Below are 22,158 nucleotides of genomic sequence, written 5' to 3'. Positions count from 1 at the left end.
AGCTTCACTTGCAAGATATCATAAAGAAACATAAACAACCTAGTCTCAAGCTGCATAGCTGGAGAAGACTAACACCACCCAGTCCCTGGAAAAGGCAGGATGGGAAACAGCAAACTACTCAGCTTGTGTCCAGCATAGCTCCTATCATAACAGGTAGGTAGAAAAAACACAGAAAACATGGGGGGGACAGATTAGTAATAACAGACCAGTTAGGAAGGGAAAAGTTACGCTGTCCTGTTTAATGAAGGCCTAAGAGAGAGGTCGGGGAAAAAGGAATCAAAAGAAACTTGGCCAAAGTTGGAGGTGCAGGAAAGAATTATCTTCTCACCTGCACAAAGTAGATTCAATCACTGAGCAAGATTAGATGGGTTTTGGAAAGCCTCAGGCTATAAAAGTTAAGCTACGGGTTAGATTGAATCTGCCCAGAAATAGGTTGATCAGTTTAATATATCCACTCACCAAATTTTCGCTAATGCAGCGTGCTATCAGCTCATCAGAGAAGCAAAGGAGGCCTCTGCTCCCTCCAGCCCCAAGCTTGTGCCCGTGCTGAGGGTCCCAACACAACTTCACTGCTGCAGCCTGGGCGAGATGCAGTCCAAGCCAGCTGGTTCCCTTTTAGTGTTTCCTAAGATCTGAAACTTAACAGGAGAAAACCCCACCAAAACCTTGAACAGCCAAACACCCTAGTTTTATGAAATTCTGGTCATTTACATAATTCACATATTATTTAATTTTATGTGGAAACTTCCAGTTCCCAGCTCACACCTGGGGCTCGGGAGGCATCAGCAACCCTCCATACTCTGGGAAGCACAAGTCAGATGTCATACTCACGATGGCATTTTTTTGCATCGTCACGTGTTATGCAGCGTATCCTTGACTGAACCATTGCTTCACACCTCCACAATGGCCACTTTTGTGAAATGCCTTAGGATCCTTCAGAGGAAAAGGCAACTCTACTAACTCTCAGGGCTGGGAACTCAGGGATATTAGGAAGAGTACAGCAGGAATGTTTAAGGGCTGCAAACTTAAGGAGCAAGCACAGCATTTCTTTTGACCTCAAAAATTATTTTTTAAGATAAAAAGAGAGGAGGTCTTAAAATAAAAAAAGCACGATGTAATGCTTCAACCAATGGCACTGCCGCATGGAGCCTGTTCCTTAGCATCCCGGAGCAGATGTGCTGCACTCAAAATGTCTTTGTCTATTAAAACTGTGTCAGCTTCAGAGACTCCAAAACTCCCTGTGGCATAAACAGAATTTCTAATGAACAGCTGCAGGATACAGGAGTAGCCACGCAAAATGCAGCTGCTGAGATCATTTTCCCTGCCCTTCTCTCACCACCTTTCCTCCAGTGTCCAAATCCCACTTTCCCCCCTTTGGGTCTCTCCTGTTCTCCCTCTCCCACAACCTCAGCATCTCACTGTGTCTTCTGCACCCTCCACAGATGAGTGCTGTCAGCCCATCAGTTTAGTTCATCCCTGTTCTCCTTCGTGCTTCCCTGTGCCCCATCTCCACCCTCCTTCCTTGCAGCAGGTCACCCAGAGACCAGCAGTTTGAAGGCAGACACCCAGCACTGGTTTCTTCTGTTGATATTTATTATTTCTGAAGCCTCCTTAGACCACATCTTGCCGTGCCCGCACAACTCCTGGTCTAACAGAGCTGCACTCCCATGCAAACCCTTGAGTGCTCTCACGCCTCTCCAGTCTCTGCAAGAGCTTTGCTGCTTTGCCTGCTCACACCGAGGAAGTGCAAAAGGGAGCAATAAGGGAGAAAACATTATCACACCAAACCCTGTAATTCCACAGAACATGAGCAATCCTCGGGGAAGGATTCAGCCTGAGTAAATTGAAACCCACTAATAGAGCTTTTAGCTTCAGCGCTGCTTTCCAAGCTGGGGCACCAAAGCATGACTCCTTGTGTGAGTTGGTTGTTGGGTGTTTTGGGTTTTTTTTCCCCTCTAAATCCTCTGCCTTTGAAACCAAAAACCTGTCAAGCACAGAGCCTGGTCTGAAGCCGCTTCCCAGCTGCTCTCCTGAATCTAATGGTGTCCTGTTAGCTAGCTGGAGAAACAGCTGGAATGATTATTAATTTAGTCAGGCACTTATAACGCCCCCTGTGACGCTCAGCACTGTACTTCGAGAAAAATATCATCTGTTGTCTCAGTGTAGCCCCAGCAAGTGCTTCTGGGAACACCAGCACAAGTGAAGCCTGAACACTGACTCTTTGATGCCTTCAATCTTCCATGGGGCTCTCCAGTACCCCATAGACAGCCTCAGTTTCCTATTTCCAGGATATTTATAGGGAGTTAATGCTTTGGTGAGCTCTACCCCTCCAATCCGAGTGAATGCAGCTGATGGATTCAACAGTTATTGGAAGACTAAGAGATAAGACCAGATGCCAAAGTCCCATTTTATTAGAACACTCTGACAACATTAAAGAAAATCTAATGCTAAGAAACAGTGTCTTTTTAAAGAAATCCTTATTAACTGGGTATCGAACACACAGGCCAGCTAAATACCTTGTGGCTTTGAAACAATCTGTCTGATGTAATCATATAATCCAAACGCTTTAGCTATTCACCCACTGCAATGAGTGGTGAGACTGGTGCTAGCACTGAGCAGCTTAAACCAGCCAAGTTTCTGCAAAGTTGATAGCTTAACAGTTTCCCTGGATTGACAGCAGGATGTGCAGGGCTCTGAATAGTTAACGTCGCTACCACATTTTCACAGCCCAGAGAAACTGTGTGCCCTGGATATTGTGGATACTCTCTGCACTTCAGAGATTGCCCAAGTAATCCTCACCATGCGCAGTCCCACCTGCCCGTTCACAACAGAAGGTGAAGAGAATCCAAATGTTAGCAGAGGGGGTACATTTGGGAAGGCTGAAGCTACTTTGGCAAGGACGCACCAGGCTTAAAAATACTCCAGGCAGAAATCTCCAACACACAACAGCTATTTTTGCTGGATAAGTGGGGCCAAATGTCCTTGGAGCAGCTCAGAAACGGGCAGCGGGACCCAATGCCAGCACAATGCTCATGCAGACGAAGCAATCTCTTCCAACACAAGCTGCTGTCTCCCAGCCATCATCCCAAAGATCAGACCGTTTCCAACTCACGCCAGCTTCAGGGACCATTTGCAAAATAGATGCTGAGAGGTCCTAATGGACAAGGAAGCAACAAACATCTCTTCTGGCCATTTATATCGGTTATTGTGGGCAGAAGAGTGAGGCCTAGCATCACTCATGCTGTGCCATCTCACTCTCATCTCAGTGGCTTGAACCATAAATGGCTCAGATCGCACAGAAATATTGCGGGGGACCGCACAGCTATCTTCTTTTTATGCTTAACAGCATAACAGGTTGGGTAGTGCATGAGTTAACTATTGCCATCCACTGGACAAAAACGGCTCGTATCCAGAGTAAATACCTGATGCTCAGCCAAGAAAAGGGGAGACGTTCCCAGAGCTTGGGAAAGCTGCCGGTGAACACACGCTGTGAAGGGCTCAGTGACACAGCCACCAACTCCACCGCGAGCGTGCCATGCAGACAGACGTGAAGGCATCGGCTTGGAACAAAGTCATTAAGATAGCCACAAAATTCACAACTCAATTTGACCACGGTATAGAATCCAATAAAAATAATAAAAAACCACAAGGATGGCTATATTAGATCAAACCAATGATCCATCCACTTCAGTGCCTCACTCCTGAGTGCTCATTTCCAGCTGCTTTGGTGCAAAATACTCGTAAATCATACTCACAGAACAGCTTATTCGGAACAATTTTCCCCATACCACTAGCAAACAGGAGTTGCATGAGCCCTCGAAGAAGAGAAGCTGCCCATCAACATACTTTTTTTTAAGCAATCAATTGCGTACAAAGTCTGAACTGTTAAGGAAAAAAAAAAAAAGAAAACCATGCTTGGTATCACAGCTTCTTGCAGCAGTGAGTTCCACAGCTGAGCTCCGTGAGTGATTTCCTTTCACCTGCTTCAAATACAAACCTTCCTAAGTCAGTCCGTGCCCTCTTCTACAGTGTTACATACCTCAGCAGTGATGGATACAACAGGACTGTCACCCAACTCACTACAGACCCAAAGGAACAACCGTAAAAAAAGTCACAGCAACAAGGCCTGCCACTTTACCTTCTCTAAGCCCTCTGACGTCCCACCACGTGCTCCTTGCTGAGCTAAGCAGTGTTAATTTTTCCAATCCTTGCAACCATCAGTGTTGGCAGAGAAGTAGAAATACAAGGATCCTACTGCCAAGAGACAATTTCAGCATAAATTTGCACTTCTGCTATTGAATCACACTTCCTGATGGACATCCTGGTTCTCCAGTATGGTCCTTTGGTGGAGTGGACCTCACCCTCTTTTATCCAATGTCCTCTTTAACATCTACGTTCTGTTTCCGTTCCAGTCACTTCCCAAATTTGTACCGAGTTTCCTTTTTTTTTTTTAATTGCTCTCAATATGTCACTCTATATTACTCAACAGCAGATTTATTTAAACGTGTCAATGCTGTTGCTTAGCAGATCTGTCTGTGCTTTACAATTTAAGCCTGCTTCAGAATCACGTGTTCCCCTCCCAGTGCTGCCCAGCATGTCTGGTTCATCAGGAAGTTTGAGGAAAATAAAAATAAGTCCCACTCTAAAGGCAGTCCAGTGGCCTACCTAGGAAAGCTTCACTAGAGATCCTTGCAGAAAACTAAAACAAACCACCATCAAAAATCACCCTAGAAAAACTGTGCCAAAGAAGAAGAGGAATTGTGCCCACCAGATTTTTCTTCTCAGCCAAGAAGCAGTATTGGGTGCTATTTGTCTTTCATTTTCTACCTTGTACCCATGAACTTCAATAGGATCCCATCAAGTAAATGATCATCAAGAGCTCTGAAAAGAGTCCTAATACGAAACTAATATCAGCTTTCCCCAAGCAGCCAGCTAATTTTAGGTAATGGCCTTCAACTGCTCTATAAAAGGCCTGGAACGCCCAGGTGGGAGCATGTTCTGACCTTTGAAATTAGACTTGGGTCTTTGCTGAGAGAGAGAGAGAAGATAATGTGCAACTAAATCACATACACAATGTTTTCTGTTTGGGCTTTTCAAGCTCTCCAACCAGCAATGGTGTAGGTTTAGTCACTGCCCCCACGGACTCCAACTCGCACATTCACAGCCGAGTAACTGGAGTGCCTAATGGCTCCACGCAGCATCGGCAAGCTCTGTGCACAAATTCAGCGAGAGGCAGAAGTTATCCCAAAACACTTATAAAAAAAAAGACTAAGGAAACCCAAGAAAATGTCATCCTTCTGCAATCCACTGAAGCAGAATAAACCCAAACGAACTGCCCAAGAGCACACCAAAACCTGCTGTGCGGCCACTAACAGACGCCAAGTCTTCTGCACATTCATCCAGGGCTTGAACCGTGGGGTCGTCTCCATGGGCTTGTTTCCACTCGAGGTGTATGTCACATGTTGCCCCTAAACTGACCTCATCTTCTGCCCCAAAATCTCCAGCTCAATCACCACCCTGCACACCTCCAAGCCAGGCTGGTTTAGGGGGAATCAACTCCCATAAACTGATGCTGTCAAGACAATCTCCAGCAGCTGCTAATTCCAGATTTGGATGGCAAATCACACCCTAGAAACCAGGTTCACAACCTCAGGAACTGATACCACAACCTGAGACAGCCCAACCGACGACAAAACTTGCAGCAGGACCTGCCAGAATGGCTGCTGATGGGTTTCCAAAAATAATCCAGTTCCCTTTCTGCAGTGCCTGATGTCCGTTTACTTACAGCCACCTAAAAATAGCCCTTCCCATTTGGATCAATGAAGAGAGCTGACAGAAGTGAAAGACGCTCATCACTCTGCACACACGCAAGACTAAAGGAGATAAAATACTTTTGAAATGCAGCGTAGGGAACAATCCTGCGCTGGCCCCGAGAGAGCCAGCTGGATGGGCCTAATGATTCTTCTCCAGCAACAGCTGTGATTGAGTTTATTTCCATTTTGTGTGATTAAAAAGAAAGAGACAGATAAAAAGGGAGAACAAAAAGTCCAAGATTTCAAAAGGCACTAAAAATAAAATAGTTTGTATTCACTTGGCACCCTACCTTGACAGCATTTTATACATGATAGCAAGCAGTCCTCAATATCCCAAAAGGAAGACACAAGTCATTTATAGGCAAGGAAACCAAGTCATGGAAATGTTAAAATACCGACTCAATCATCAATAAAATCAACAGCAGGAGTAGGTTTAAAGGGCAGGTGTTCCTGACGCACTTTCCTATATATTCATGGTGCAAGACCCCTCTCTATTTATTCTTCATGAAGCCGACATAATTGTTTCCATCGCCTGGCAAGTGTAAATCGATGCCAAAGAGTTCAGCGGCTCCTCACAAGGAGTTACAGTCCATTTAGCTGATAAAAGTTAACTGGTTTTCAGAGCCTGTTCACACCTCACAGGGAAAAGACACTTTTTCAAAATTCAAACATACAAGTTTAGCAGAAGGCTGCCTGAAATTAATCCCTTTATTTAAACACTAACAACTTTAAGTGTCTCTAAGCAATTGTAAAGGCTTTATTAGCTTCAGCAATGAAAGCCTGCGAGCAGCCAAGTCAAGACAAAGCCAAGGTTATCTGCAGTAAGTTTCCAAGCATCAAACTTTGACAACACAAACTGGCTCTTGAGAGTATTTGTACCTCAGAGACAGGAATAAAGGGGACAATGACGCAACCAGAAAGGCTGCACTTACCCTGCCCAGCTGCCTACATAAGTCTGCAGGTAAGGATGGATGGAACAGATCTTGCCCATGAAGGGCAAGAACATCATAGGGAACAGCACAGATGCATCGTGGGCAACATGTACCTCACTACTCTGGTTGTCTTCGGCAGCCAAGCACCCAGGTTGGTAGATGAGCAGACAGCAGCTGACATTGATTACCCTGACATCAGCAAGGTTTTTGATGTGGTCTCCTATGACTGGATATACAAGGGGAAAACAAATGACTGGAATAGGAGCCCAGAGAGGTGGTAGACCCTCCACTCCAGCAATGGTCAAACTCAACAGGCCAAAGCCTTGAGTGACCTCATTGACATTTGCCCTTAGCTTTACTCCAAGCAGGACGCTGGATTAGAGACCTCCAGACGTCCCTTTCAACCTGATCTGTTCTGTGATTCAAAGAAATGCCAAAAGAGAAAGTGGAAGGTTTTCCTGGAGCTATCTGAACCAGATAAAGCTGTAACATGTAATAGAAGTAACTCTGTATAAGTTCTTCATTGAACCCATGACCTGGTGACAGGGAGAAGTCTCCCAGCATACTGTGTTTCCTTCTCTCCAACGTTTACATCTTGACAGAGGAATACATCTGTTCAATTAAAGACACATGTACCACTTCCACGTTAAAATCCAAGGTGCTTTAGTGGTGTCATAAGCTTTAATACCTGTAGGAGGTGATAAAACATTCACGAGAGCAACACTGTGAAATGAAATGGCTTGGGCTGATATTAAAAGACATTTTAAGAGACATCCTTTTAAGGATTCCTCTGCTGCCATCTTTTTGCTCAACCACTACACAATCATTTCCTCAAATCTTTCATGTACCCAACACGCAGAGAGCTACACAAGGCATGCACATCACAGACAAGATCCCATCTGGTTGCTTTAGTGGGAGGAAAAAAGAATGGATTAGATGCTGTCTTTAAATTCTAGGTGTCACCAGGTTTGGGATTTTTTTTTTTTTTTTTTTTTGAAATGTCTTCTGTTGTTACTGGGAAGTGAAACTATTGAGTTTCATGAAACTCGAAAGCTCCTCTAAGGTTTGTTTTCCTTTCAGCTTCCTCTAACAGCTGTCTTGCCAAAATCCATAGAAGACAAAGATCTATAGTTCCTAGTATATACGTTTTGAATCTGTTTCAAGTGCAGAGCCAAGTTTTCACCCTGAATATGGTCTTGCGAGGCACACGGCTATCTTCCTGACTTTGCTGGTCCTGATCCAGAAGGAAAAAAAGGAAAAAAAAAAAAAAAAACAAAAACCACCAAGCAAAACCAGAAGTCACTGGTTTTGCTGACCAGGATTATCCGACTTGGTGAATATCAGCAACCTTCAAGGACATGGTATAACACACCCGAGTGGAAATCACAAGTGCTGGATGCAGTCCCCTTAAATATTCTAAGCCTCTGCTTCTACACTGTAACAGCATTTAAGTGCTGATAAACTCACTTTTAGATTATTTTCATAAAACTGAAGGTCAGCAAACAGTTTGGTAATTAAAACTGCCACATAATTCTCAGCCTGATGCATAACTCAAGCCTACTTCCCCGAACAGACCAGGAGGCGGGGGGTGTGCAGCCTGTTTTGAGGAATGACATGCCCCACGGGGTCACCAGGCCTTGATGACAGATTCCTCAGAGCTGTGTCTTGCAGCAACATGTGTTTTGGAGCCTCTCCAAGCCCTGGCTACCCTGCTGCGAGCACCTGCACCCCTCTGCAAACCTTGGCCATGTTTAGTGACAGAATCTCCTTTTGCAAATCCCTTGGCACTGGACAACTCCTCCTGCTTCACCAGCTCAGATGTTGCTTCTTGCCCAGGGTGGCTTTGCAGATGAAGAGTAGTTGCACTGAACAGTTCTCAACAACTCATCCCTCCACTTAAAATGCTCCTGACTCTTCAAAGTCAATCTGAAGAAACACACTGATTTGGCTAAAAGAGATCCGATACAGAGAGGTCATTCTAATATCAACCAGTGGAGGGCAACCACACACATACACAACAGTCAGCACCCTACTGCCTGATGTGGGGCGGGGCGGGGGGGCACTTCTCATTGCTAACATCAGAAGAGTTTGTGTTTTATCTTTCCCATTTTGCCTTATCTATGTCTACACCCTTCCTTGTGACACTTAAAACAGCGTTCTCCAAATAGCAGAGTATATTCACCCGAAATTAGGCAAAAGAAAACCTCAATTCCTCAGTTTCCCCATTCAGCAGCAGTTCTGCTCTTCTCCCCATGTATGAGAAGGACCTGCCAGGCCACACAAAACCACACAGCAGAAAAGCAACACTTCTCCCCCTTACATTTCAGCATACAGGCACATGGATAAGATCACTGGAAGCATTTTACCACCTTTTTTTTGTTTTGTTTTCTTCTAGATACGAGGCCCGAGCTGTAATGGGCTACTCAAGTTATGCACTAAGAGAAAACAGCAGCTGTGATCTAGCGGGAAGAGACCAGCACCTGGCATGTCTTCAGCAAACAAAATTCTTACCCAGCTAAGCAATAGGTGCAGGATATAAAGGAGAAAGCAGGCGAAGGCTGTATGGGTCCTACACCATGCAGATAAACCACGGTGACTCTAACTCACAGACGGCAGCAGCGCATCCCTCCAGACAGCAGCTTCTTTCATGCTATCTGAAGGCGAGAGGCTAAAGCAAGCTATTATCTTCCCAGGCTTGACAAAACAGCAAGCCAAATCAAATAATGCTTTAGCAAGAAATAATGCAATAATTTCAGCTGAACAATTGTTTGAACAGTTGCAGTGTTTTGGTACAAAAACAGGCTGAACACCACTAATTCTGAAGTCTGGCCCAAGCAGATCTTAAGCAAATAAGAAACAAAACTCCTTTTCCTTCACCTCTGCGGCAAGCTCAGACCCCCTTCCACAGCCCCAAGCGAGCAAATGTGTCTGTGCCCCAGGCAAACCACAGAGGGAGCAGAGCAGTGCTGCTCAGCATGCCGCTATGCTAACTCCCTCAGCCGAACCGATAACCCCCCGAGCTTGTCAAGACAAGTCGGCCACTGTACGTGCCGCTGACCTAAGGAGAATACATCAGTCACAGCTGGTAATTTGGGCACTGGAAGCAAGGAAACTGCTTGTGAACTGACTATAAATACCAAAGGGACTGGGGATATTTTCTCCCTCTTGTGTACGCCTCCCTGCCCTGCTTGCACAGACCCTTCAGAGCCTGTATCAGCTTGCTCTTGTGCTTCAAAATCAGCAGGAGATGGAGGGGAAAGGGTTTGTTCAGGAGAGCCCAACCACCATAACGTTTATGCTTTGGGGCAGGATATCCTGCAAGTGATGCCATTTCTCAGCGTTTAGTTGGAAAACCCAGGGAAAGGCAGGTGTTTGTGGGAGAAGCACTGGGTGACTCAGCTCTTCGCCCTCTCCTTCCTCCCCACCAACATTTCAACAGCACAACGCGCTGGTGTTACACAGGGGTGAGACACAGGGACTCGCTTGGTATGTGAAACAGAAAGTCAACAACCCCACCACCTCTGATTTTTAAGGATATTCATTCCATCATCATCATCGTGTCCTGTTTATAAAAGTCACTTTGTGATCACAGATCATCTGGGATGCTGAGTTTCATCATCACTTGGGAAAACATTGTTGATAAACAACTATTAAGGGAAAATGTAAGGAGAAAGACAAAACAGTGCTTCTCCTCTGGCCTCCAAAGGATCTTTCTGCACTCAAACCTGGTTTGAGCCACAGGGTTTAGCTGGTGCAGTTTGCCTGTAGGTTGTGCACAGCATCCAAAGTATCATTTCACAGCACTCCTTCGCTGCGTGCCAGTAAAACACTGTGACTTTCCAGCCACAGATGGTTTTCAGGATCATTATCACTGGAAAAAGGGGAAAGGAGGGGCTCTGTGTTGTTGATACAGGCTGCCATGGCACCGAGGCTGCGCCTGTACATCTGCCTGTTCTCTGGCCCTGAGTCCAGCTGGTGTAATTCAGCCACTTTCATGCTCTTTAACTTTCCACCTTCCTGAACACAGTGGCCACATCCGACCTGCCTTGCGGGTTCAGTTCCTGGTTGTGGCGACTTCTGGCCCACGACCGCGGATTGTGTGGGTCAACGGTAACCAGCCAAGGCCACTGCTGGTGGGTTACATCCTGGGTAAGCGAGTCCCAGTGCCCAGGAGAATCCCCTGGTGCGGGCTCCAGGCCTGAGCTGTGCATCTCAGAGCAGAGCTTGGCCTCACCCACCCAGGGCTGCGGAAGGATCAGGAATCGTGATGTTACACTAGTTCACAGCATTCAAAAACAAATAAATACCCATGAAACACACGGGAAGGGTTATTACTTCAGCACGTATAAAGGAGATATTGAAGTGACAGGGAACTTCACTTCCCACTTTTTGAGGGGATAATACAAACCAGCAGAGCAGAAAGAAATCCAAAACATCATTTATCAAAGCGGCAACAGAATTTTCTGTCAAAGGAGAGATTTCACAACAAGGATGCTTTTGGCATGGGTGGATTCATGACAAAACAATGAAGCAATGCGAACGATATATGATCATTTCTTTGTACAGAGTGCCGAAAAGCTTTCAGAAGCTTTGTAAAATTAGAGCTGCTTATGTTTAACAGCTAAAATGAAAAGGTGGGGAGGGAATGATTCCCCCGTGCAGTTCTCTGGAAGCTGAGCTCATGATTGTACTCAGCGGGAAGAACGCTACACGTCGAGCACTCTCAGCACCTTCCCTCCCACTGAGCTGCAGGCACAGGGGAAGCTCAGCAATCTGCAGAATTGGGTCCTTGCTTTTGTTCCTCTCGCCTCTCTCCCTCCCCACGTACTCTCCATCCTCCCTTTGACACACACAGATGGAAAGACTGATGATAACACACCAATTAGGTTATTTGAAGCCTTGCTACCAGCTACTCTAAATGCAGGCACATGAAGCAGCAGGATTCTGCTGGTGACATTTGGACCACAAATGAAGTCCCCAAGAGTAATAAACAATCAGGTAAGGAAATCTGGAAAGAAATTACCCAGCACACCTCGTCTTCTTGGCCCCCATGAGATCCATATAAAACGTGTTAATGCATCTGATTATGATCTAAATTATGTACAGAGGCTCCTGCCAAGCACTCTGTGAAGTTTCTTTATTGTTAAGTTGGAAGCTGTTTAAGCATGGTCCAGTCATCATGTCTCAAATTAGATTTGGGAAAAAACATTTTCCTCCTTTATTGCTGGCTCAGAACATGGGTTTGTGGGAGAAGGTCGATATGTGGTTTCTTTCTGCTGAAGAAAGAGCGGGAGAATTGGTGGCAGAACAAAAGAAGAGTCAATTACCTGTCCTTGTATCGTAACCTGAGCTGTGTGGATTTACTGTACACAGACATGCCAGAAAACGACTGCAGTTTCAGCTGGCTTTCTAGAAGCGTTTTTTCCAAAACAGGGGTATAAACACCAAGATGTTCTCATGCACACGTTCCACGGATTGTAAAAGTCTGAGAGGAAGGGTTTCTGAAAATGAAGAGTTTGATGAGAACGGCTTGCAAAACATCACGTGAGACGTTTCACCATGCCTGTAAGGACTAGCTGAGCTGTCGCTTGCTTTGCCAGCAAATCATCGTGTTGCTTGGAGGGAAGTAAGAAAGCTGATTTTCTCCTCAAGTATGCCGTACCAATATTGGAATTTTTTTTTTTAAAAAAAATACAGATACACCTCCCAGGTGTGTATCAATACATACAAGTTCGGGAGAGCACCCGCAGGTTTACACAGCAAACCTAACAACCTCACTTGAAGTTAAAACTCCACCAACCCAACCTGTGTTTTATCTTCTGCTGGCATCTGACCGAGCCTTCACTGCACTGATCAGTGTCTCCTTCCCACTGCATTGCTGGTTTCCCAAGTTAGAAGCAGAGCCAAGGTCACCTTGCTCAGAACAGCTGCTTTTTAAAAGGAGAGTCCCTGTATATTAAAGGTCTTCCATCTATTACCTCCACCCTTCTAAACACACAGCTTAGCAACAACTGCATAAATTCGGCCTAAGCAGCACCCTATGGAAGAGAGCTAGCATATAATAGCTCCTACATACTTATTTTGCTCTATACATGCATATAAATACACCCATATATATATATATGTATGTGCCAGATAGCTGTCTGCACCTCCTCTTAAGGTGCACAGCTCATCTTTGGGTACAGGGCTTAACACTTCACATTCATCACTAAAGTGTCCAGCATAACAGGCATTTTAAGGAATCGACCACACCCAAGCCCTCTGCTATGCCAAGGTGTCCATTTGACATGTGCAACAACTGCTGGACCAGTTGAATATTGCTCCAGAGGATGACGTTAGAAATCCACATTTAAGACAAGCCTTTCTCAGCCGGTGTGTGTGCTAGAGCCCACGTCCCAGCAGCTTTGGTTCCACCTCCAGACACCTTGAGTCAGGCAGCAAGGAAAACTAAATGTAGAGGTTGACGCAGATGTTAGGCTTAAATGTTGAACTGCAACATCCTTGGCCTATCTTTTAGCACTATTTCTGAAAGCATCAACCAGGCAACAAGGCAATTATACCAGTGACCAACACTCTTGCCTGCGGTGAAATTCAGCACAGACGTTAACGATCAAATTTCAGAGTCAGCACATATAAAACTCTGCCTGAGCCAGACCTTGTTATCAGCAGATCTGCAGGAAATTTGGGATCAGAACTACCATTTCTAGCCACCAAGGTAATGTAGTGGTTTAAAGACCAAAAAAATGCTTTAATGTAGGATCACAGGCTGGATCCCAGCCAGCCAACAGCACTGCTTTAAAAGGAAGTATTTATCTCTACAAAACACTTACTAAACAAAATACTAGGTGCTTGAAAATAAAGCCTTCACTAAGCAACCAGATTTTAACCTGAAATTCTGCACAATGGCATTCTCTTCTGCTGCAGGTAAGACCGATTCCCTTACACAGCACGCTTATTTCCTCTCTTTCTTTTTAAGAAAAAAAAGAATTTTCTTTCAGTTTAACTTTGAGGCAAGATGGAAGACCATAGCCCGGCCTCAAAGACATGAGATCTTTTGAACTCAAAGTCAGCAGGCTCTCACAGGAGCTGAGCTCGAGGGCTGCTCTGGAATAAATCAAAAAAGATTTACTCTTTCACTTGAACAAAGCTGAAAAAAAAAAAAACCACAACAAAAAAACCTAGATGTGCTAGGGGTGGGGAGACAGCTAACAGGTTAAAAAAAGTATATATAAAAAAAGTTAAGAGAGTGGCATTATGGCTTGACTGCCACGATCACATAAGCTAAACACTATCCTGCATGGTTGGATTTCCTGGAGGAAATCACCAGCACAGTTGCTCTGCTGGAAGTGGTTCAACCCAAGCAGATATGGAGCAGGTGCTCCAAACATGACACACAAGGACACAGCACTCCTGGAGAAATCTTTTGACAGCAAGTCAAAACAGGGGCTTGAACTAGTCATGTGTCATTAGAGATGCAGCTGTGATTTTTTTCACAGATTAGTAGAGTTCAAGGCCAAAAGGGACTTTGAGAGCACCTAGTCTGCTTCTTGTTGTATCACGGGCCATTACGTTTCATCCAGGTTTTCCTAAGAGCAGGAGTTAAATCCCAGCAAATCAAATCCCAACGTGAATAACTGAGGTGGCTCCTAGTTAACAATCCGTGTGCCACTTCCACTCAAAACCTGGGGCTGCCAGAGTAGCTTTGTGTAGGATGAAAATGCCTCTCAGTGCCCTTGCATCCCTCTGCCAGAAAACACCGCAGGAAGAAGTGATTCCATGCTCCAGACACTTTCCTTCATGCTTGACACCTTTACTCAAGCCCAAATTTATCAGCAGTTTTGACAATATTCTGGAGTTTGCCTCAAGGAACTTAGCACAGGGCACAAAAATCTCATCCTCTGGCTTCATTACAGGAGTGAGAGGAAAACCAGAGAAGGAGGAATGTGCTGCTAGCAGCAATCTCCAACCCCTTGCAGTGAGATCGCCTGCGGTACCCAGTCAGCCACCCCACACACACAATACCTGCACATCAGCACCCATGGACTAATCCTTACATGGTGAACCTATCTTGGTTACAAAGTATTTTGGGACAAGAATCTGCCCAATGAATAATGCTAAAGAAAAATTTTCAGATCACGCATGCAGTTTCAGAGCCCAACTCTCCCACTGAACTGTGTGCAGGGATTTGGATCCCAAGGCATCCAGACACCGAGCCAGCAAGCTCAGACCATTGGTGACATTCAACATTGCTTTTAAAATCAGAATTTAAAATGCGGAAATCAGATTATTGTGAAATGTCACTTCTTTGCCTGCAGATCTGCCAGCTGAATTTGGCTAAAACTTCTAGCAAATAACAGATGATTAAATGAAAGAGTGGATGGCCAAAAATATATGTAAAGGGCTCGATTAAGACTCCACGGGTGACACTGTACTGATGCTGCCCCAGCTTGCCCCATCTCACTGTTACTTTAACTTGACTACGGGGAGAAAGAAGGCTGCTAGAGGAGTGCAGAGATGTTTGGATAGACTGTGTGAAAATACAGCAAAGGGAAAAGTAGTCAAATGCCAGGCGTGGAGCAGCCTGACACCACAGTGCTCATTTGTGCTTTACCTTCTGCATCTTGGCTCAGACCTGTCCTGCGTCACACATCGACTCCTTCACCGCTTTTCTTCTTTCTCCCAGCATTTATCTCAAGGGTTCTTCTTCTCCTGTTTAATATAAAAACACAAAGCCACATGTGATTAAGAAACATCTTACCCATTGCTGAGAGGTATTGTGCCTATTAGCACACTGGTTAATAACACTCAATCCCAGAACCATCTGGGTTGGAAAAGCCCTTGCAGCTCCTCCAGCCCAACCATGACCTTCCCTCTGACCGTTCCCAACTCCCCCAGATCCCTCAGCGCTGGCTCAGCCCGACTCTTCAACCCCTCCAGGGATCCCGGGGACTCCCCCCTGCCCTGGGCAGCCCATTCCCATGCCCAACAATCCCTTCTGCAAAGAAATACTTTCTGATATCCAGTCTAACACTCCTTCCAGACCATCTCCAAACAGATGAGAGATTCATGACAGAGTCAACCTCAAGCCCAAAAGCTGCCATGGGCTTGACAATCTGGGCTGCTGGGGAGTATGAGAGGCTGGAGGACACTAGCTAAGGAGACCAGAACAGGATTAGGCCCAAGGATACCTCCCTGGGGTGCTGTGATACCTAGACCAGCAAGACCCATCCTCAGCTCCTGCATATTCCTCAGCACTGCAGAGACTCACAGAGAGGGGAGGGCATCTGTAATAAAAAGCAAACTGGCTAAAATTCCCCAAGCAAAGTTTGCATGACCTGGACTCCCAGTCCTGAGCCCTTTCCATTGCAGGAACACCATGAAAATGAACTCTGAGCCTCCCCTACTTGAATATGATGCTTTGGCTTGTAAGAGCAGCATGCACTCCCAGGGACAGCCACATCCAGAAGGACACGAGAGATGCTCTTGGTTGTCAGCCCTGCCACTGACTCCCTGAGTTACCCTCACTCCACCAAACCCTGGCCCGTTAACTGAAGCTGGGGATGAGGATATTTTGCTTCATAAGAGGCAGTACAATCTACAGCAGCAGAACCACAGTGGTAAATGATCAGCATGCTTTACAAACCCTCCTGATGATATCTCTCCCAAAGCCAGGCCACCTGGAGAAGGGGTATTTCAAATCCTTTGTACCTAAATGGGATGAGATATGGGTCGCCAGCTCTGCGCTCCACCACCTCAAAGTCAGGTGTTCTCAGCTCCCTTCACAGAAAACATTTCCACCTGGCAACCAACAGCTCTCAAGTCACACGCATGTGACCACTTCCCACAAAAGAGAAAATAAAATAGTTAACTACGTTGTTCCGTAAGTGCCAAGGTCAAAGAGGAGCACTGCAAGCCACCCAGTCTGACCTGTTCATGACACACCATGAGTTCCACCCACTAGTTCCAGCCGCAAGCCCAGTAACTCACAATGACTTTTCATCCAGCTTTTTCCCTAGCTCAAATCCTCTCCCAGACATGCTTCTGCTGCAAACAACTGTCTGATCTCAGCAGCCAAACATACAGAAAACTGAAACAACATAGAATACCTTTTGCTAACCCAAGTCCAAGGCTTCAGGACTATCATTCAGCAGGCGATGCCTTTGCAGTAGGTGGCATTTCCTCTTGTTTCGGAACAAAAAGCGCTGCGTATCAGGGCCATCCACATCCTGCCTTCATCCTCCTACACAGTCTTTTGGACAGTTACAGCTTTGGCGGCCAGTAGAAGCAGAGTGTCCCAAGCCTCCCTCTTCCCACCCCTACACTTACTAATGCGTTCCATACTCGTAGCCTTTCACACAGTCCCAGCTCCGCTGCCGCTCCCAGCAGGGAGCTGGTGCTGGTCCTCGGGGGCTGGTACTGGGCGCTGGTGACAAGACTGGCAGCTGCTTATAAAGGCTGCCTCCATCCTTTTCACTTCAGCTAGCAAAATGCTTCCCAAGTGCCTACATCTCTGGGCTACAAAGGAGGAAACATATCGTGAACGTAGCTCTTCTCTCTCTTGGCAGGCTGCTGGATGTGGCACGTTTCCATCTGCACAAGGCTACAAGATGTTTGCAGAAACTGGAACTAACAGCCACAACCCCTCTATTCCTCGCTCCTCCCCAGACTGCAAAGCTCTTTCTCCAGAGTTCTCCAGGAATCACGAGTGAAGATGTTACTCAACAGCCACAGCTGAGGATTTTATTTCATCATGCCCTGCAAAATACACGCTCCAACACTCACCCACACTATGCAAACCCAGCATCTGTACAAAATCTTTGCTGGCTCTTTGAGGTCTGGAAATATTTTATCACGCACTTTGAATGCACACAATTTACAAAATAAAAATCCACAGTGGTTGAATTATGTTTGTTTTGTTGGGTTTTTTTCTTTCAAAGTCACAAATTATTCTGGGTGAAACTCTGGACGCTTGGGGCAAAGGACCCAAGGAATAAGAGCAGCACCTGGAAATGAGATGCCAAAATTCAAATCAGCCAAACAAACCACTCTCCTGAGAGCTTAGGGCTTTTTTAAAAGCGTAATTCTAATGTAAGCTCTCTAAAAAACATTAGGGTGCTCATGGGATAAATGCTACCTTATGATAAAAGCAAAGCCCCCTCTCTAATAAACACTGTACAACTTATATAATGTAAAAATTACAGCATATACTAATGACAGTGATCAGAATAGAATATCAACAGCAATAATAGTACGCTAGCACAGACTCACCCAAAAAGAAAGGCAGTTTCTCTCTACTCTCCATCCAAGAAGCGGTGGCAAGTAGCTGTTATGACTTCATTTTATTTTTTATTAGTTTTTACAAGCTAACTATGCTAAAAGGTTGCACCAGTCATTTAAACTGCAGTTGTCAGCAGAAGTGAAGGACATTGTGGGATACATTTTATTCTAGCTCTTTTATTGCTTGGCTCCTTGGAGTGATTCAAGTAGCTTAAGGATTTTACAGGTACTGTCACAACAATATCCGGCCCTTAGCAAGCTGCCATTTCAAAAAAAAAAAAAAAAAAAAAAAAAAAAAAAAAAAAAAAGAGACCAAAACACCCCAGCCTTTAAAGAAGTGCCTGGACCAGCAGAAGCTGTTCTAGAGTCAACAACTGTTGATTGCTACCAAATTGTTCCCTCACGGGGACGTGAACTTTCCACAATGCTTTTCTCACTTGACGGAATTGGAGGTGGCTCCGTAATATGCGGTAAATGCTGATTTCTGCAGCTCTGCCAAAACACACACACACACACACACACACACACACACACACACGCGTGTAACTCTCCCGCCATCGGTGGGAGCCAGGAGCACTCTGGCACACATCTGCTGCGATGTGGCAATGCGGGGGACACGCTGCTTCATGTCCCTCAGGCTAAAACCAAGCGTGGCAGCAGGGGATGGGCTCTCCATGGGGTGAAATCTGGACGGACTGCACACGCTGTAATTAGGTGCTGAAGGGAGACCTTGCGTTAATTTGCTTCTAAACAAGCCTCTCCTTTACCCTCATACCTAGGCACAGAAATTAGCTCCTCTAATGTATGTCAGGACTGGAACGTGGCTCACCAAACGCTGCTGACGTGCACGAGGGAGCCAGCAGAAGCAGGCTGGGGTGTCGCCTCCTCCAGACCCGGTCCCAGGAGATGGAGAGGAAACACCAGATATCCCCAGGGTATTTTTTTAGCCGTGCCCAGCGCTGCCCCATCGATCAAGGGCAGGTAATGCCACATCCCTGCTGTGCCAGCCCCTGAAGGGGATAAACAGCAGACTGGAGCACAACGTGGCTGGCACAGACCCAAGCCAGGAAAGCCTCAAACAGCGCTGGCAAAAGGAGAAATGTTTTGAAGATTCCTCAGACAGCAGGTGTCTGCTTTTCGTCCAAGCACCACCCCAGGGTTCTGCTGGACTCTTCTCTACAGACAATCAAAACACTGTTGAATTTGCATGAGCCATTCCTTAAACTTGCGCTCACAGACCAACCCCACTAGACCAAGCGGGTATGAGATGCTGCTCTTCCTCCTCACCCAGCTGCCCCCAACACGGTGGGGCTGGGGGGCAGAGAACATCCCACTGCCAAGACGTCTGCTGGCTGCCTGCCTGGCAGAGGACGCACTTCCAGATCCGATTATGAAAACCAACCCGGAAAAAGGGAGGAGGATGTTATTTTTGGGAGGGCAGAATGAACCAGGGCATTCTTGGTCAAAGCAGTGCGTTACTTTGGGCACCAAATCTATGACTGAATTCAAGTCCTGCTTCCCCACCACTCAGCAGGTCCCCAAGTGCCACCCCCACACCAGCAAGCCCTGAAACACATGTCCCACCTCAGCCTACCTCTTGGGGTGCTTGCAGTGAGAGGGGGCTCCCAAAGGTGACAAACCTCTGCTGGAAGGGCTTGCAGGACCACGCTTTCATCTGCATCACGGATCCCGATTCAGCACAGAGGTAAAACTCAGCTGAACCCAGGTTACCCTGCACTCAGGGCAGAAGCAGCCCAGCTGCCTGATCTCAGTTACACCACCGAGTTGCAGCAAGAGCCCAACCTACATCGCCCAAGGCATAAGGCAGCATTATGTGGTGCCTCAAAAACACCTCTACTACAAAGGTGAGGTTTTCTGCAGGAACTGATGCTCTGAAGATAATTTTTTTTTTCCTGCAGAGACAAAAGCCTTAGAACAGCATTAAGAACCCCAAGTTACTCCTCCACCAACAGCCTCAGCAACTCCACCACTGCCAGAGATAAAACCACCTCAGAGATAAAACCACCAAACACCATGATCCTAACCCCAGCTGAGATGACAGAACCACCAGGTGGTCTGGGTTGGAAAGGACCTTTAAATAACATCTAGAGCAAACCGCCCCGCCATGGGCAGCACCATCCTTCACTAGCCCAGGTTGCACAAAGCCCCGTCCAACCTAGCCTTGAACCCTTCCAGGGAGGGGGCAGCCACAGCTTCTCTGGGCAACTTGTTCCAGCGTCTCATCACCCTCAATGTAAAAACATGTCTTATGTCCTGTCTAAACATACCTGTTTTCAGTTTAAAACCCTTGCCCCTTGGTGTGTGTGGGGGGTGTGTGTGTCCCTCTACCTCCTGGCTACACTTCTGATACAGCCAAGGACATGGTTGGCTTTCCAGGCTGCCAGTGCACATAGCCATATCCAATTTTCACTCAGTCCTTCTCAGTAGGGCTGCTCTCAATCCATTCACCTCCCAGCCTGTTTTGATACTGAGGATTGCCCCATCTGGCCTTGTTGAACTTTATGAGGTTCACATGGGCCCACTCATCAAGCCTGGCATCCCTTCCCTCTAGTTTATCAGATGACAGGTGTTGCTATGTGGTAAATATTGGAGAATGGGTCATTCTCAACTGCTCACTTGCTCTGGGTCCCACCACAGCCCCCTTGGCACACATGGACACCATGCAAGAACAGCTCCACGTCTGCCAGAACAAGAGGTAAAGATGCCCCTGTGCCAGGCAACCATGCCTTAATATCTGTGAAGACAAGCAAACCTTACTTTGCAAAGACTGACCTTTTAAGCAGAGGGCTGGCTCTTGTAGTTGGACTTCAGGATTTTTAAGTTTGCAAGCTTTTTTTTTTTTTTTAAAATGTATTAAAAAAAGTTTCAGGTCACCTTTGATGCAAAGAGTCATCTAAAAGAAGGAGGCTGTCAGATGGTCTCTCAGCAAGGGAGTATCTGTTCCCTGGGCATGGACTCAGAGCCTTGTGAACTCTCTATGCCATCTGCATATTACATGTTTGTACTCCAAGCCCCATGGACACTTCTTTGATGTGTTACCATTTGGTGAGCTGGAGCTCCCAAAGGTCTCTCAAGATCACAAGAATCTACATAGCACTATGTATTTAACAGATACATCCTTTGAAACAGAAGTTTGTTGTTACTGTCTTTTTAAAAGAACATTTAAACTGCATTTTTTTTCAAGTCACTCCTGCCTTTCGTGTTATTTTACTAAGCAAAGAGGGTTGCATTTGGCACAGACGGAGCAGAACGGCACGCACGCTGCAAAGACAATGCTTATCGACAGCTGCCGCTCACCCCACCATCAACCTTTAACTGTGCACCTCGCCGCTGCCGTCCGTCGGAGAGAAGCAAGTGACAGATGTCTGCTGCAGCGAGCCTCAACGAGGCATGGAAGAATCGCCTCGAAAAGGAAAAATGAAGCTCTGCCCTAAGCAACCACACTAAATCATTGAGCTCACCGCTAAGAGTTGGAGGTGGAAGAAGTCCAGTGTGGGGACTGCTGGAATACGTAAAGTAGGGATTAAACCTGTCCTTATGTCTCAAAGATGGGTGTGATTACAAGAGAAATGTTAATACTGTGATGTGCAGGGTCTGTGCCTTGCATCTCTGGGATGCAGGACTGGAGGAACCCCAGAATCGTTCAGGTTGGAAAAGCCCCTCGGGATCAGCGAGTCCAACCCTCAGCCCGACTCTACACAGTTCTCCCCTACCCCACATCCCCCACAGCTCATCCCAACGACCCTGAAACCCCCCCAGGGGTGGGGACTCCCCCCTCCCTGGGCAGCCTGTTCCACTCTCGCACCACTCTTGCTGGGAAACATTTTCTCCTCCTGCCCAGCCTGACCCTCCCCTGGGGCAGTTTCCAGCCGTTCCCTCTTGTCCTGGCCCTGATCCCCTGGGAGCAGAGCCCAGCCCCAGCCTCTCTGCAATGTCCTGTCAGGAGCTGCAGAGAGGGATGAGGGCTCCCCTCAGCCTCCTCCTCCTCACACTCAACACTCCCAGCTCCTTCCCTGGCTCCTCACAGGATTGATTCTCCAGCCCTTCCCCAGCCTCGCTGCCCTCCTCTGCCCTCGCTCCAGCCCCTCCAGATCTCTCTGGGATTGAGGTGCCCA

General features: G+C 46.5%; 1 protein-coding gene across 3 annotated transcripts in view; it reads right to left on the bottom strand.

The window, feature by feature from the left end:
• Nucleotides 1-22,158, bottom strand: part of EXTL3 (exostosin like glycosyltransferase 3) — a 151,390-nt gene that overhangs the window by 43,820 nt on the left and 85,412 nt on the right. The window contains exons 3-4 of one of the 3 annotated variants that reach the window (XM_026845272.1): nucleotides 15,357-15,451; nucleotides 4,139-4,254 (exon numbers count right to left, since the gene is read on the bottom strand). The gene's annotated coding sequence lies outside the window, so the exon portion shown is untranslated. Of the gene's footprint in view, nucleotides 1-4,138; nucleotides 4,255-15,356; nucleotides 15,452-16,851; nucleotides 16,993-22,158 lie in introns of those variants that run through there. The other 2 variants (XM_026845271.1, XM_026845270.1) reach the window with 2 other exon arrangements.

This window comes from Athene cunicularia, assembly GCF_003259725.1.
Source record: "Athene cunicularia isolate RWA chromosome 3 unlocalized genomic scaffold, athCun1 chr3_part1, whole genome shotgun sequence".
NCBI classification, from domain to species: Eukaryota; Metazoa; Chordata; class Aves; order Strigiformes; family Strigidae; genus Athene; species Athene cunicularia.
The sequence above is the reverse complement of the archived record's forward strand: the minus strand, read 5'-3'. Positions and strand labels throughout refer to the sequence as shown.